This window comes from Notolabrus celidotus, chromosome 4, assembly GCF_009762535.1.
Source record: "Notolabrus celidotus isolate fNotCel1 chromosome 4, fNotCel1.pri, whole genome shotgun sequence".
NCBI classification, from domain to species: Eukaryota; Metazoa; Chordata; class Actinopteri; order Labriformes; family Labridae; genus Notolabrus; species Notolabrus celidotus.
Genome location: NC_048275.1, coordinates 7952839 through 7970918, shown reverse-complemented (window position 1 = coordinate 7970918; position 18080 = coordinate 7952839). Strand labels below are relative to the sequence as shown.

General features: G+C 41.1%; 1 protein-coding gene and 1 long non-coding RNA gene across 2 annotated transcripts in view; both read left to right on the top strand.

Annotated features, from left to right (window-relative positions):
• The window catches only part of LOC117812114 (collagen alpha-1(XIX) chain), a 182440-nt gene that overhangs the window by 82661 nt on the left and 81699 nt on the right, over positions 1-18080 (top strand). The window lies entirely within an intron of this gene.
• Positions 11103-12173, top strand: LOC117812115. The gene is made up of 2 exons (XR_004631136.1): positions 11103-11197; positions 11904-12173. It is a non-coding gene; the product is annotated as an uncharacterized LOC117812115 (long non-coding RNA).

The following is an 18080-nucleotide window of genomic DNA, read 5'->3' as shown; positions in this document are numbered from 1 at the left end:
GTTACAACATGTAGAGCAATGTTAAACCCAAGTCAAATTTCTTTCACGCCTGACCAATAATCCTGATTCTGATTCAGTGCCTTTCCAATAAGCTTGTTTTGTAACACCCTCTCTTGAAATTTGTATGAGTCCTTTTTTATTTTTGTGATGCAATGTTACAACGTCAGTGTTGCATCATGGGCTGGCCACACAGGACCTAACTACCGGGGAGCTATCTCATTGTGAATCCTTGTCATGCCAGGAATTGTGCAGAAACCCAGGTGCAAGAAAAATGACCTTTTTTTGACTCAAAGAAAGTGTTGGAGCCAAAATGTGTACTGGTGTTTCTATTTCATCTTTGATTGAGAAACTCAGAAATATTGTGTCTTGTATTTATGTGTTATGTAGAAACTGAACACTGGGCTTCAGCCTGTTCTGTTGAGAAAGCTAAGGCTCCCTGTACTTGAAATTAGGTCTGCAATGTGACGCCAACAGTGTTTGACTGCAACATCTGATGCCTTTCCTCAACTGTTTCTTCTTTGTCTTTTCCCCCTTTATTTTGCATATGATTATTGGAACCTTTATGGATTTGTGTGGATGAATGGGTCACTGGATCCCAGCTGAAGACATGCATCTGACATTGATTATGTTGTTTCACGGTGAAACAAGCACCCAAAATCGGTTCCCTATTTTCCCCATAGTGGCTTTTTAGACAATACAGGTTTGTTAGAATAAAGTCACCACACAATATTAAGTTAACCATCTTTTTACAGGGAGCCTCGGGAAGCTGGTGAAAGCCAGGCTGACAAGACAAATGTTATAAACTTAACAAGGAGATAGTTGGCTCTAGTGAAGGCACCACCAACAGCACCCAGCTGTGATAAGAGGAGAAAGTGAACAAAGAGGAAAATAGTTTCTTCCTTGCCAGCAGCAATGACTGGATATCGTCCAATAGACAGTACGCCTCCAATACCATTTGAAAAAATATATATACACTACCAGACAAAAGTTTGGACACACCTTCTCATTCAATGTTTTTTTTAGTTTAGTTATTTTCAACATGGTAGATTGATACTGAAGACATCAAAACTATGAAATAATCTGGTTTTGCCATAATCTGGATTACAACAGTAGTCAAATAGGGCTATCCATTGTGTACTAACCCTACCTCTGAACAACACAACTGATGGTCTCAAACACATTAAGAAGGCAAGTCATTCTACAAATGAACTCTTGACAATGCTCATGTTAATTAGAAACCATTCCAGGAGACCACTTCATGAAGCAGACTGAGAGAATACCAAGTGTGTGCAAAGCTGTCATGAAGGAAAAAGGGGGCTACTTTACAGAATCTAAAATATAAAACATATTCTGATTTTTTAAGACTTTCTTGTTAATTAAATAATTCCTCAAGTGTTCTTTCATAGGTGTGATGCCTTCAGTATTAATCTACAGTGTTTAAATATTAACATATATAAAAAACATTGAATGAGAAGGTGTTTCCAAACTTTTGCCTGATTGCTCACTTGCTTTCTTTAACAAACATCACAGTATCCTCGGCTGATTTTTAAGCTGAAACCAGCTCTTATTTGGGGTAGATGCTAATGAATTAGGGTGTAGAATTTGTGCAGTGCCAGGGGGATACTCCAAACAACATTTTAGGCTGAATTTGAGGCCAAGAGTGAAGACTTTCTCCACTTACTACCAAAACAAAAACCCATGGCCTCTCCTGTGGAAAATAATGATCTGGATGTGTCCATGTGGTTGGCTCCAGTGGAGCCAGAACCAAAAACACAGACTGCTGAACCTTGAGATAAAAGGGAAAGTGTATGCATTTGTGTGTCAAAGCATGAAAATGACTTAAAATATAACTGACTTAGGGGCAAACATTGTTAGAGCACTTGCATGTGTTTCGAGGGACCAGCCGTTACTCAGAGTGGATCTGCACAGGCGTACAACATTACAGTGTAGAGGAGAATCCTTTTAAGAGAGCACAAACATCATACTGGTAATTTATAATGAAAGTCGTAATGCTTGTGCACTGAGGTCAAACATTAGTGTCAGATCAGATACAATAACATTCGTCTACTTTAAAACTAAATCTTTGTTTCCTCATTGCACAGTTAATAGCTTTTGTCATTTAACCTAATTTGGCATGAAAAATTAAGTCCTCCTCTGAAAGCCAAATGCTTGCTGTAACTGGAATTTAGATGCCTCTCCTCTACAGGGCATAGCAAATGTTGTTTTAAGATAATTGAGCCACTAAGGTATATATAATATTCATATTCTATCTGATGGACTTGGCTCAGGCTCATTTGGATCAGTCTGCGTGTGTCTGCAGAGACTGAAGCAGGCAGTGACAGTGATAGGGAAGGAGTTATGGTCGGGTTTTTGAGGCGACTGGAACATTTGGCAGCGGTTTCATGCTCCATAGGTGGAGGCAGACATGAACAGCGACTGCAACTGTAGCAGACTGTTGACCTCTACCAGAGCACCTGCAGGGCGAGATTATTAAGTAACGAGTCCCTGATGAGAATACCAGCCTTCCTGCCAGAAGTTCTCCACAGGAGGCTGCCGCTGATTTGGGTGATTCAGTACATGCATAAAATTACAGCAACTATTTGTTTGGAGCTGAGCTTTTGGTCCTGCATGGCACACAGTTATTATAATGTGGTAAATAAAATTCCCCTCCAGAGACTGCAAATAATAACTGGTTTTGACTGTGTTTGTTGTTTTGTTGTATTTTTAATTTCCTTCAGTCAGATTTGATCTGCTTTGCCACTGATCTGTTTAATTTGCTTTATTTATTTGTGTAGTTAAAGGCACCGTGAGGAGCTTTTAACTGATTCTGAAATCCCTCTGTCACTCTTACACTGACGCCTCTTCATGCCCTACATATTAAAAAATGATTATTAAAATAAAACTTGTTAATATTCTGCACTTTACCTGGAAGTTTCTACATCTAAAACTCTGGTAAACTTTTTGTTAGGAAACAGGAGAAGTTTTTTTAAATTTAGATCATTTTCTTTTTGTTTTGTAAGTTATATTTTAGGGCTTTTTGCCTTTATTTGTTAGGACAGCTGAAGAGAGACAGGAAATGTGGGGAGTAGAGAGTGGGGGAAGACATGCAGGAGATGGTCAACCAGCCGGGACTCGAACCGGCGACCCCTGCGACGAGGACTGTAGCCTCTGTATATGGGGCGCGTAGACCGCTAGGCCACCAGCACCCCCAGATAATTTTTTTTAACAATGTTTTGTCTTCATGGCTGATACTGGAACGGGATTAACAAAAAGACGTACGTTTTCTGTTGGAGTTTTGTTTAAGACAGAGAAACTCTACATCCAGGGCTTTGCTAACTAAAAGAGCTAAATGTCTATGAACAGGATTTAATGTTCATGCCGGTTTGAGAACGCTTCACTGCTCTTTGAAGACTAAAGAGTTAAACCGTGTGTATATTTAAGTTATTCAGATTTTTATTGGGACACTGGAGCTCACATCATGACACCTGGGCTTTGAAGGGTAATGCCAAACCTGTACATCTGCTCACCTTTGTAAGCTAACTAACAATAATAAATCAGAGTTTAACCCTCCTTTTATGTTGTGGGTCAAATTGACCCATTTTAAAGTCTATTTAAGGTAATTTATGCCTTCCAAACCAGCTAAATGCTGCATATAAATCTGCATGTGACAGAAGAGGTGTTGTGTTAATTTATCAACATCACTTTATAAATAAATAAATAAAAATTAAAAATCAAATTTAAATAAATCTATGTCATGTAAAACTATTGCATTTAGATGTAGGGCTTTCAAATGTACATTAAAAAAAGTTTTAACATTAATTTACTTGAAAACGAGTGAGTTATCCTCTAACTATGATCTGTGAGAATTAAAGAACACCATTGCACTAAATATTGATTTAGATGGTTAGTAATGAAATTAATAATGAGATTTAAAATATGTTTATTGGGATTTTTTGGGGCTTGGACACTTTTGGATCATTAAATATGCCCCGGGTCAAGTTGACCCAGGAACATTGTTGCTGTCCCAAAGAAACATAACAGCAAGGTTAAGAAGTTTTGTTGTCAACAGACAATAATTTCACAGCTCTATTTTTTGAACTCATCACTCTGCATCCTGCAGAAAGTTGTCTTGAACAAAGTAAAGTATTGTTAAAACTCATTTGAATCCACAACAAATGCACGCTTTGGTAAGAGCCACATCTGTACGACAGTTGGTGATGGTGCTCATGGAAAATGCAGTCTTTAACCCCGAAAAGCACTACCAATTTCTTTCAAAGGGGTCGCCAGAATCAACACAACATGAAAACTCCTCACTGTACCTTTTAAAAGATTTTTAAACAGACTCTCTCCTTGAAACAGGATCTCTTTTGAAGACAGACACATTTAGAAAAATAAACGTTTACAGTTTAAAACATTAGCATGGACAATTTGGAGACATCTCTTATACAGATTTCATAATTAGAAGATGCTTGTGCAAGTGTACAGGCAAAGATACAAAGGCATGGTTCTTTACTGTTCAAGAGAAATGAAGGTGCAACCTGATACCCTTTTGGAGCCTATTCTACTCCTGTGAGGCAAAGATGTCTTTATATGTTCAGTAAAATATTTTATACTGTCGATATTTAACCATTACGACACAGTTGGTGATCATAATGATGTTCTGTATCTGTAAGAAAAGGAGCAGCAATTTATCTAAACTAGTTATAGTTCTGGTAGATAAATTCCACCCACAAAGAGTTTTCATGTGAAACAACAGATATGATTTGTCACAGTTTTTGCCTTTTGTGATGTTAGGCTGTTTTTATGTTCTCTTAGTAATCTGGCAGTAATCTCATTTTTAAGGGAGACTTGTGTAGAAAAAAGGTTATTATAAATATTCTGAAAGACAAAGAGACGCACAGATATTTTACACACATCTATCAAACACTTCTAAGTGTTAGAAACGTGTGTAAGGGAAACAGCAAGAACACAAGAACGAGGTTTCAAATGATTCACAGAGCGTGACTTTGTAACCTTGTTCTTGTGTCACCTTTTGGATCTCATTCCATTCCTGTGCAGCAGATGTCTCTATATGAGCATTAATATAACTCACATTGGAGATATTTAACCATTAAGACACAGTTGGTGATCATATTGATGGTCTGTATCTTTAAAGCGGTGTTTAAACACAGGAGTGTGATTCAGATTTGTAGTTACAGTTCTGTCCCGATCCGTTGCAGCTCAATGGCAGAGTAACACGGAGGGAAGAATTTACAGGTCAGCAGGGCTCACAGCTGAGATTTTATGGCAAGATTTACACCCTGTGCGAGTTTACAGGCAGGGGGAGGATTGGTTAACCCTTTGTCTGACAAAGTGAAGCAGGTTATTCTCCCCCTCTCTGTCCCTCTCTGTCCGGACTCATATTGAGGAAATCCAGAGCGCTGTGCTTTTGACACCTGTGTTACACCAGGAGGTAACACTTTGCCCAGCTCACAAGGCAATTAATCTTGTCAATGTCAAGTGCATTGGGAGGGAGGATGAAACAAAGATTTGACCTGATTGGCTGTGAAAAAGGTCTCACATTTGGGCCCAGTTGGGGAGGAGGAGGGTTACAGGGGGAAGCGTTTGGCACTTGCAAGGACAGATGCACACAGCTTTGATTTATCTGTCTGACTCTCGTGTTTCCCAGAGAGCCCCCAGTATGACTACATCCATGGGTGTCCAGAATAAACACACATTAATTGGCCTATTAATTACAGGGACAAATGCAGGGGGCAAGACTTTTAGAGGGCCACTTTGATTGCACATTGTTCCCCAGCTTTAAGAGCCACAGTGTGCGCATGAGTGTTTGTTACTCGATGTGTGTATATGTGTAGAAAAGAGATGTTCAACAAGGGGTAATGTAGGTCAACACATCCCCTGAGCATTGGAGAGGCTTGATATAGTTGGCCAGAGCAAGGCCCTCGTTCACACATCTACAACCTCACGACTTTCTCAAGAGACAGAGCTGAACCGCGCAGCAGGGGACACTGCAGGAAATATACACGTCCCCGCTGCTCCTGTGTCAGAATTCATCAGGGCCTGGTATCCCCTCAGCCTACGTCTAATACCTCTCCAGCAGTTTCCAACATTGTTTCAATGTCAGCCAGGTCAGAGCGACACTAATGGAGAGTCATGTGTCAGTTAGGGTCAGCTGGACTGAATTCACTTGAGTCATCGAGTCATGTCAGCAGACAGGAGGTGACCGGCCTCTGTGACTCTTCCAGGTATCGTGGCGCTCACCATGGCTCCAGTCATCCAAACAATGGGGCTTCTTCTGGCTCCAAAGAGTCTAGCGGAGGTGGAAAAAGTACACACATACTTCTCTAAGTAGAAGTAGAGATACCATCTAAAAAAAGACGGAGTTGAAAGTAGAGGAACAGATTCAACTTCTTTATGTTTCTGTGATTAATGTGTTATTGCTTTTGATAACAAACCCAAGCAACGCTGTGAATAGACATAGTTTCAGTACCTGTGTGACAAGAATCAACAAATACATAGTAACAATGGTGATAACAATGAGACAACAAGTAAGAAAATAGAGAAGCTCACAATACAGCCCAAGCAGTGCCTGCCAATACCAGACACAGCGTCAAGATATCAAAGTGTAGTGTAGGCGATTCCTCCACTGCATAAACAAAGGACAGAGCAGTGTGAGAGATGGACATGACTCCTGAGCTCCTTCTATTCCCACACCTCAGTCTGCACCACTAATCTTTTATAGGTATCATTCCCATTTTAAATGGCATCGTGTTACTTTGTAAATATGAAAGGCTTCCCCATGTAACTTGTCATCAGAGATGGTTTTGCTAGAGAGATACAAGGAGGTAGAGGGGTTCATTATTTTACACCCTAGCATTCGGGTAGATTCTAACTTCTGTTTTCAAGTAAAAGAGAGAAAGGTCAGGCGCTGGAACGTGCACACAGGTCAGCTGTGGTGCAGTAGGACAGTCGGTTGTTCCTCAATTGGAGGGTTGGCGGTTTGATCCCAGCTCATGCAGTCCACTCTCAAAGAAATAATTTGTTGGATGAACATAATTCAATTATGGAAAGAATTTCCACCTAATTAAAATGCTTTCATTTAGAGAGGCACAATTTTGTTGAACCAACTAACTGTAAATATGTTAAGTGAACATGAAGTTTAACGTTTGTGATGTTTGGGTCCAACTTAATTTGTAAAGGTTTTTTCAACATATTTACTAAGGTGGGATCTGACTTCATTTTCTTGGGTCACAATAACTTGTGTAATATGATTATGGATAGTTTATTTTATTTCTTTGGAAGTTATATTTTTGGGCTTTTTCGCCTGCATTGACAGGACAGCTGAAGAGAGACAGGAAAAGTGGGGAGTAGAGAGTGGGGGAAGATATGCAGCAAATGGTAGACCAGCCGGGAGTCACACCGGCGACCTCTGTGACGTGGACTATAGCCTCGATACATGGGCGCGCAGTGTTGTAGTACTCAAGACCGGTCTTATTTAAGGTCTCGGTCTCATCTTGGAATTGAAAGCATTTTCATTCGGTCCCTATTTTACATCAAGACTGGTCGAGACCCCCACTGATGCACTCTGTGTCCCTGTCATTACTGTGATAAGAGAAAAATTTTAACTTAAGGCGTCAAAAGAAAGTCAACAAAGACAAAACCATCCTTGTTTGTTGCTGTCAATTGTATTCAAAGCAAACTTAAATAAAATAAACAGAAGTCTTTTATTTTGTTAACTCCCATGATGATTTTTCATTGATATATATGGTTTTGGTCTTGTCTCGGTCTTGCCCTGCCTTGGTCTTGGTCTTGACTCTGTCTCGATCCCTAAATGTCTTAGTCACTCTGGTCTCTGACATGTCTTGGTCTCGGTTAATGTGGTCTTGACTACAACACTAGTGGGGTGCATAGTCAATCACAGGCGATCTCTCCCAACTCCCCATAATGGCTCTTCTTTGCCAGAAGCACGCTACCTTGGCTGATGAATAGGGCCTGTTGCACTTTACTGCCACCTTCTGCTCTGGAGAGGTATTGCAGATGGGATTCCTACCTAAACCCAGTAGGTTGTGTTGACATAAAGCAATCTTGTAGTTTTAAGGATTTTGCATGTCATGTTAAAACTACATGATTCGAAAACGTTTAACCACTTAACATGAATTAGTATAAAAGAAGCTACATGTCATACTTGTGTCTGAGTGCAAATGGACAAGACAACGAACTCAAATGTGCTCCCAGTGATACATCCAGCATGTGTGTGTGGATGTATGTGAATGGGATTCGTTCTTACTAATGAGCACTTTACATAGCATCCTCTGCCATCAGTGTACGCATGTGGCATGAATGGATGAAAATGACATGTAGTCGAAAAGCACTTTAAGAGCAAGACGAAGACTTGATGAGCACTTTACAAGTACAGTCCATTTACCATTAACCCTTTATAAGTTAAAGTATCCCTCTGAAGGACATTTTCCAACTGTTCAAGCCTCACGTAACTATTGGAGATTTTAAACTAGAATCACTTTGATATCAAATAACATTTTAAAGAAGTAATGCAAACACTGAGTTTAGCTGCAAATCATTAAAAAGTGGTTGGCTGAATCTGCCCTAACATGCTCTGCAGAGTTTGCATGGTTGACTGTCAGCCATATTGCTGCAAGTTCGCCAGTCAGATCTGATTGGGTGGATGCCTCCACCTCGTCCCCCTTTCTTGTCTGTTTTGTCCTGATCTGTCTTCTCTGTTGTTTACATTATGATGCGTCTGTTGTGCATGACAAGGAATAATCTCCTCTATGTGTTGTTGTCTTATCGATTTAGTCTGAAATTGGTCTTGATGTCGGGAGGCAGCTGCAGTGGAGCAGAATAAAGATAATCTGCAGTTCATTGCGAATGCATTAGAGGTAAAGTAGAAAGCCTTACGAGTCAGGTGTAAAAAAAACAGACATGTTTATGTAAATATGAGGTAAATATGAGGTGGAAAATGTATTGTTAGTAAATAGATTCTTAAGCAAAGTAAAGGTGGCTGAGAACTCTGTGTAAGTACAATAAAGTATTTCCCACCTCTGCAGTCCTTTACAAAGACAGTGTCCTTGTATTTTAGGTCATTTTGAGAAAGACAGTTGTGATGAGAATGTAAAAACCTTTAAAAGGGCATTTCAAATCCATGATGCCTCGATCGAAACGTACCCCAATTAAACTCTATCTATGAGTTTCAATTCCTTAGCCAAGGATAGAGAGGAGGACATACAGTGCAGGGAGGAAAGGAGGGTGGACAGGGAGGAGATGTAGCCTTGAAAACTGCAGAACACAGGGGCACGGTGGTGGGAGGCTGCATCCCTTACAGCACGCTGTTACCGCCTGCCATCCATATTCTGATTCTTCACACTCTCATCCTGCCGGCAACCAATTTAGATACATTCATCTGTGTCCACTTTAATGGCATGCTAGGGAGCAGTGCATTTACAGTGACCTGATATGATACAGATGGTAGTGTGTGGGACCTCAGTGTAATCTGTTATTCGTGGTGAGTGATATGAAGCATAAGACTCGCCAAGGGCTACAGTACCCAGAGTGAGCGCCCTGTGGATCTTTGCACAGTGTATTCTCTCTGACCTCAAATATTTGGTTTGTAAAATGAACCAGAGTTTATTCAAAGTAGATTTTCAGCCTCTCCTATTCACTCGCCGGATAATGCATTAATGAAACGCTCAGTATCTGTAAACATAGGACGGGAGCAATCTGCTTCGGATGAATAAAACCGCCAAAAGTCTGGATGAGACTGTGAAATTCCAAAGAGCCAAGACTAATAACAGCATCCATTAGGAGATGAGAACATTCAAGAAGCAATGCTGGCCTATAGTGGGGAGCCAGTGCAGGATAGAAGCAAGCAGCATGCATGGAATCAGTGCACAGACGTTCAGCTCATAGGTGGGGATTTAGCTCGTGGTTGGATATAGATTTCTCATCATCAACACATAAAAATGCAAATTCAGATAATTTCATCAGCCCTCTTTCCCTCTCCTTAGGAGTTGTTAAAGTCAATGAGCTCTTAAAACCCCTCACTGAAGACGTGGTACAGACGTGGCTGGTGTAAAAAGGCTGTTCTCTGGCTCACTTGGGACTGCCTTGGCTTAGTTTCCATTGACATCCGCTTTCTGCATCATCCATGTTTTTTTCTTGCTCCAGTGTTTGGCGTTCTGTGTGGTGGTGAGAAAGCTGAAGAAGCTCTATAACAGTTATCTTACCAATGATATTCTAAGCATGGGTACCTTGTAATGCCACCTGTGTCCCCTTGTATTGTGTGGCAGCTGAAAAGAGACATAATGTGGGATGAAAATGATTGTCACTCTCACTCTCATACGGCTTCTTGCTCTCTTTTATTTCCTTCTTCTGTCATCGTTGTGAGCCCTCTACAGCAAAAAATCTTCTTTACCGTATTCAGCGCCTAATTGCCAGACTGCCTAATTAGGGATGTTACCCAACACACATCATACATTCATGCATTGAGGACATCTATCCTCTCTCATAGAAAGCTTACAGTCTCCTCATTGGCTCCGTCCCCCCCTCCATGTGCAAAATTTGTGATGCAGCTAGTTTGCCATCTAGTGGCGCATGTGCAAATCACCATTCAGTCACATGGGATCTGTGATTGAGTCTCTGAGAGGAAAGCTTTCATGGAAAGCTTTCGCCAAGGGGCTATAGGTGCAATCTTGGCCAGCTGAGCTGTGTCTTAAGTCGGCTGCAGTGTCAGCCATCTCTTTATACGACCCTGAATATTTAGATGGCTAGGAGTTAAAGAGAGCATTGTGTGCCAGTCAGAATGGTGAAAAATGCTAAGCTGCATTTGAGCCCCTGCCAGGCAGCTGTCGGCTTTGCCGTTCTCTTCCTGCCCCGGCCGCTCCTCTTAACCCTCAGTAAACAACTGGAACAAATCCTATTTTATTGAGGCTTTTACCAAGTGCAAGGGATCTGTGCAAGCTCCAGTGCCTAGGCATTTTCTGAGCTGTGCAGTGTCCTAAGATGGCATCCTGAGAGGGCAGTCAGGAGGAGGGAATTTGCACTGTCTGTCTCTAATTGGATCCTTAATCAGAGGCAGGTGTGGCTGCAGTCTCTGCAGTGTGTTTTGTGACATTTCAAGCAAGCAGTATAATCGATGTTTACCACAGAAGCTTTGATAGCTGCTTTGACACCGTGAAAACAGGTTTGCTGAGATTTCTTTCAACTGCAGCATATCAAACTGCATAGTTAGTGTGAATTCGCTGAATATTTTTCTCCTCTCCAGCTGATACTCAGCTGATATTTTGAAGCTAACACCTAGAGGTAGCTTGGCTGAAGTATGTTTGAGAAAATATTATGAATGTAGGTGAAGCTGAGAATGTTCCCATTTGATGGTTGTTTTTTTAATAAAGTGTAGAACCACAATGATGAAGTCAACTGCAGATTTTCACTCATGATTCTGCTCTATCTGGAAAAAGATAACATTGCTTTCCAAGAATCATTAGTGTCTGTGTAATGTTCCTAAATGTATCCAAACATACTTAATAATGAGTAAGATACTGTCATTTAGATAAACATGGTGAAAGGTTTTAAAGGTTGCTGCAGAAATGGTGGTATTTTAGAGATCCTTAATGCATACTTAATGTTGTTTTCCTAGTGTAGCTGCTTCTTATGGTGCAGATTTGTAAATAAGATATCAGAGAGTATTTGCAAGGGGAATGGATGACATTTCAGAATTTAATTACAGAATAAATTAACTTTTGCAGGCAGTGGGAGTAATTGTCTGTATCTTGTCTGAATCTTGATACAATAAATGCTCCAGGGCTCTTTGGGTTTAACTGAAGGACTGTGGGCATCAAATGCATCTGGTTGTTTTGTCTCAGTACTTTTTTTCTTTTCCATCTTTACAGGCCAGCAGCAGACAGGCTTTTCCACTCGGGAATAAATATTGTGACAGGCTGCATGCAGCGTGTGCACATTTGTCTGTCTGTGTTTCTGTCTTTTTTTTTTGACTGTACACAACTTCACACTTCAGGATGACCGCTTGTATTTTTGGAAAGTATGTGTCCAAATCATCTTTTCAACTCTGGTGTGGAAAGATGGTTGTTTTTGTTTGACCTTTAGCCCCTCGCTGAACTTCTTCACCTTGCACATATAAAAGCAATAACTTCCTTATCGCCTACTCTTGTTTTGTGATTTATTAAACAACAAAGAAAAGATACAGTGAAGGTTTATCATCCTGGCTGTTTTTGTAGACATTTGTTTACCTAGCAAATCCAGCTGCTGCTCATAAGCTCCAAAGTCAGTTCCAGTTAAACGAAGTGCAGCAGTTAGACAAAAGGCTCAGGTGGCCCGAGTACTTGTCCCCAGAGGGAGACAGGAGTCAGCTCAGGCAGAAAGAGTGGGAGTGGCATGTGAGTTTTCAGTCAAGAAAAAGGTCATCTCTCCTGTGAGCCACATAACATCGTCGCACACCAACTCGGCTTGGTAATGTCAGACAGTTTCTCCTTCAGGACATCAAACCTCTGTGTCACATCTGAAACAGGCCAAGGAAAGAAAAGCAGAAAAACAAAGTTTCCTAGTCATTAGCATAGACTGTATGAATAATGGATGTAGCCAACATGACATACCCCCATTGGCTCGACTGCCATTTTGAAACCTTGGGTTTGGTGTTTTGGCAGTTACCATTTTGGTTTCAGGAGCCAGAAGTGACCATACATGTACGTAAAAGTTGCCGCTGGAGAGGAGATAGAGACAGCTGCACAGCCTTTTCCTGTGGCTGATTAACATTAGTGTCACATAGAGCCCTGGGCACCTAGAAACAGGTAGCTACTGTAGCTGGCTGACTGGCTAATATAGCTTGCATCACACTTAACCATCATCACCATCATTTTAAGTTAATTTAAAGTTTCAAGGCGTCTATTGTTTTAGCATTTGTAGAGCTAAATATTTAAGCTCTAGTGAGGAACTTTCTGATTGTTTCAGGTTTGGCGCCCCCTCTGGACAAAGTGATATTGCCTTTTCTGACAGAAAATGTCATCCTGATGTCTTCTAACTTTCATATGTATCACTCACTATGAATATATGCTGGGGATAAAGTAAAGACAGGTTGTTTCTTCAGCATTCTGTCATTCGTCTGATCTGACAGCGATCACAGTCGTTACAGGCATTCAAAATGACTATATAGGAACTATTAATCTGGTTGTTCATGGTCTTGTTTGCTTTTTTTGGTCATAAAGTTACAGCTAATTTCAGTCTGATCATAAAAAGTTTTAAAACTCCTCACCTGGGCTTTAAGTTGAAACCGAATATGTTATTGAATAGTGTATTACTCAGCCACTTGAGAGTCCGCCGTCTTGTTTGAATAGGAGCTCAAAATATCACAGGATATGTTGGGATGTGAAGTGTGCATCAGGTGCATCTACAGCAGCCTGGGAAAAGGATGTCTCTGACGTATTTGAAATGGGACATCCTTTGATATGCTGCTGTGACGCAGTTGATCTTCAAAGTTGCCCTTCGAAGGATGAAGCTTGTGAATTAGGATGCAGCTAATACCTGCTAATGAGTGCTTATGTATCAGTACGTGATGTTAGCATTTCATCTGCTGAATGAAATGGGGAACAGACTTCTTGGACAGCCATTTAGTAGAATAAAAGAAGCATCAGCAAACACCAACACAAACACAGGAGAGAGGTTAGGTTCTCTGAATAAGCTGAAGCTAGTGGTCAGCTAGCCACCCATCACCATGCCCCAAACTTAAAAATTGAATGTAACTTAAACATTGAGATAACATGGTATCTGACTGTAAACAAGCTTAATGATGCTTAAATTGGACATTTATTATGGGGTTAATGGGGATTGATTAACTTTGGGACCAGCCTCAAGTGGTCACTCAAGGAACTGCAGTTTTGGCGCTTTTGGAATTGACTCCATTTTTCAGCCCTTAAGTTTGTGGCTTAATGATTAGTCACTTTATACAGGCATCTTAGATGTAACAAGGCTATATTTTTAAGTTATGGTTTGGGAGCTCTGTGATAGGCTGGCAACCTGTCCAGGGTGTACCCTGCCTTCCGCCCGAAGCCAGCTGGGATAGGCTCCTGCCCCCCGTGACCCCTAACGGGATAAGCAGTCAAGATAACAGATGGATGGATGGATGGATGGATGGATGGATGGTTTGGGAGCTGAATGAATGGTTTTCCACAGAATGTGAGAGACCAGACTCTGCAAATACAGCTTTTAAAAGTTTGAATTTGTGCGTCAAAGTGGAAACAAATGGTCTGATTATTTAGTCTGGATAGGTGTTTAAAGAAAAACAAGATAACTTTTTGGGCTCCAGTGGCCTTGGTCTTTTTTTTCCACATAGAGAAACAAATTAGAAAATCAAAGATTTGATTTTGTGTTTGAAATGAGATTAAAATTTTCAAATGCTGAAATAAGTTCACATTGATTTATCTGCTGATAGCTACCCCTCCATTTAAAAGGAGAAAGAAGCCTTTTTTGGGGCGTCTGTGTTGTGCGTCAGCTTTGAGCTGGGTCCTGTGGTGTGTATATCAGAAGGCTCCTCTAGCTTATCTACTGACCCTTCTTGACAGGAGCATTTGTCAGGTGGATTATGTGGCTTTTTGATGGTATATGTGCTTTATTGCTGAGAAATGCATCACTTCCTGGCCTCTCCTTTCTACCACTGTGTTGTCCCAGCATGGGCAGTCGGACATGGAACATCTCAGAGAATATGTTGACATTTAGGATAAGGATTATGGAGTCATCACGAACGAGTGCCTCTGCTGTGTGTCACTGTGGCTGTTGACTTTGCTCTCAGACAGGGGGGCTTGTGTTGCAGGACTGAGCCGGTCCCCATGTCTGTGCTTCCCTTTTACAGCGAAGCAGACTCAAAGCCGGGATCCATGTGGATTAAGGCAGAAGTTTAAAACACGCTGTCAGTCCACCGAGGCCTCCTTCTTACCTCAGCTCAGATGTGTACTCACCCTGGCTGTACTGGCCCTGTTATTGAATTAGTAGTTAGTGTGGAGAGCTTTTCACACTCCTGTTATGGTTTGCGTGTTTTGATAGTAGACCAGATAAATAGTCCTGTGACTTTGTGTTTTGTCTTGCCAGCCCATCTCTCATTTACTCTCAAACCTCCTTCATCTTCCTCCATCCTTTCCTCTCCTCTCATCCACAATCCCCTCATCTTATCCTCCCTCTCCTCCCTCATTTCCTTCCTTTCCCCTTCCCCTATCTCGCCCTCCCTCTAATCTACTGCAATGACCTGAAGGAGGGCTGCACACTGCAGCGCTCAAATAATAATCAAGCACTAGGATGTTGTCAAATTTATAGGACACTGAGCGTTGCATAGCAACAGAGATTGCCAGGGTGATCCAACAGGCAGTGGAAGTTGGGTGAGGGAGGAACGGGGCGAGTGACAGGAGACAGGAAACAGGAGGAAGGGGAGATGACAGGAAACACGGGAGACAGAACAGAATTATGGAACTGTACACAAAGGAGGAGAAAAGGGGGGAGAGGGGGAAAAAGAGGAGGAAGTGAGAAAGTTAACGTCGGCTCTGCTGAAAGAAAAGATGGATTGAAACTGCTGGCTGCTCTTTACTGTAATTATTCAAGTTGCAATTACCGTGGTGTTAACATATTTTACAAAAGCATTCTGGCATACTTAGGTGGTGTTGAGTTTACAAGTGACTTCAACATAGTGAAGCCGAACATCCATTAGAGTTTGGGATTTAAAGATTCTAATACAGTGATAATGAGAGTGCAATAAACATATATTAAAGAGTTGGCTTGGAGTCATGACTCACAATAAGATATAATTCACAATAACAATATCAGAATCAGAAATCCTTTATCTGTCCCGAGGGATAAATTCAGTTATTACAGAATGCTCTTATACACAGTATAAAAAAAGAAGTAATAAAATAAGATATGAATATGAATAAAATCGAATCATAAAAATAATAATAAGTATACAGAAGTGCAGAATAGTTAGAGTTAGCTATATCCAAAGTGCAGGGAATTAAGGTGATATACACAAAGATGTTAAAGTGGCAGGGATGTTGCACAGTTATTGTTCGGTTATGCATAGAGTACAGGTTATTATTCAGTGATCAGAGGGAGGAGTTGTACAGTCTGATGGCCACAGGCAGGGATGACTTCCTGTGGCGTTCTGTGGTGCCCTTGGGGGGGAATATGTCTAGCACTAAATGTGCTCCTGTGATTCACCAGCACGTTGTAGAAAGCGTGGTGGTGGTGGATGTTGTCCATGATGGCGTGGAGCTTTGACAACCTCCTCCTCTCTGTCATCACCGTCAAAGAGTCAAGCTCCACCCTGACAACATCCCTGGCCTTGAGGATGAGTTTGTTCAGTGTGTTGGCATCCAATATCAGAATCAGAATCAGAAATACTTTATGTATCCCAGGGGGAAATTCAGTTATTACGGAATGCTCTTATACACAGTATGAAAAAAAAGGAATAAAATAAGATACGAATACAAATAAAATAGAATAAGATAAAATAATAATAAAGTATATACAGAAGTGCAGAATAGTTAGAGTTAGCTCTGTACAAAGTGCTGGGAATAAAGGTGATACATACAAAGATGGTAAGTGGCAGGGATGTTGCACAGTTATTGTTCGGTTATGCATAGAGTACAGGTTATTATTCAGTGATCAGAGGGAGGAGTTGTACAGTCTGATGACCACAGGCAGGGGTGACTTCCTGTGGCGTTCTTTGGTGCCCTTGGGGGGAATATGTCTAGCACTAAATGTGCTCCTGTGATTCACCAGCACGTTGTAGAGAGGGTGGTGGATGTTGTCCATGATGGCGTGGAGCTTTGACAGAGTCCTCCTCTCTGTCACCACTGTCAGAGAGTCAAGCTCCACCCTGACAACATCCCTGGCCTTGAGGATGAGTTTGTTCAGTCTGTTATTAAAGAATGATCCTGGACACAGTATGAAAAAACAAGGAATAAAATAAGATATAAATACGGATAAAATAAAGTAATAATAACTATATAGAGAAGCGTAGAATAGTTAGAGTTAGCTATATCCAAAGTGCAGTGAATGAAGGTGATATATACAAAGATGTTAAAGTGGCAGGGATGTTCCACAGAGTATTGCACAGTTATTGTTTGGTTATTGCATAGAGTACATGTTTGTTGTTCAGTGATCAGAGGGAGGAGTTGTACAGTCTGATGGCCACAGGCAGGGATGACTTCCTGTGGCGTTCTGTGGTGCCCTTGGGGGGGAATATGTCTATGTTGTCCATGGAGCTTTGACAGAGTCCTCCTCTCTGTCACCACCGTCAGAGAGTCAAGCTCCACCCTGACAACATCCCTGGCCTTGAGTATGAGTTTGTTCAGTGTTGGCATCTGCTTCCATCACCCTGGTGCCCCAGCACATGACAGCAAATAGGATAGATGTATATAATATCATGATACAGCACACAGTGATAATCAACAATCAAATACGACACATCAGGATATCTGCTGAACTGAAGAATACAAAGAGTCCCTAAAAGGTTAAGAGCAGGACTCATGAATTTATTGACTGCACCACGATGAAACCATGTGCATGTTTTAAGTCGGTTGATTAAATTGAAGGAACTATAGAACAACTGTACAATCAGTGTAAACCAATGAACAGTTATAAAAAAAAAAGGCACATTTCAAAATAAATACAGTTTAGTGCTTCATAGGCATAACCAGCATTGATTTGTAGACCTGTTCACATTTTATGCCTACGTTTAAAAAAAATAACAAACTTGTTTTTATGCTGTATGACAGTACCTGTAACCACTACAGTCATATTTGCAGCATTTTCAGGAACAACAGCCGCCTCTTCTTCAGTCAGCCTCCATTCCTCTTTAGCTTTCATCCTATCTTCTACCAGATGAGCAGCGCTGTAAGTCTCAAGCAAGTTTGTCGCATGCAGGTACACAGTTCCCACTCCTTGTTGATATAATGGACTGTAATTGTCATGTAGGACTGTGCGACTCAAGTCCACCAAAGGCAGGTGAATGAAACCGTCTGAAGATTGGAGTGCATCCTCCATCTTTCCTCTCATCTCACTCTCAGTTG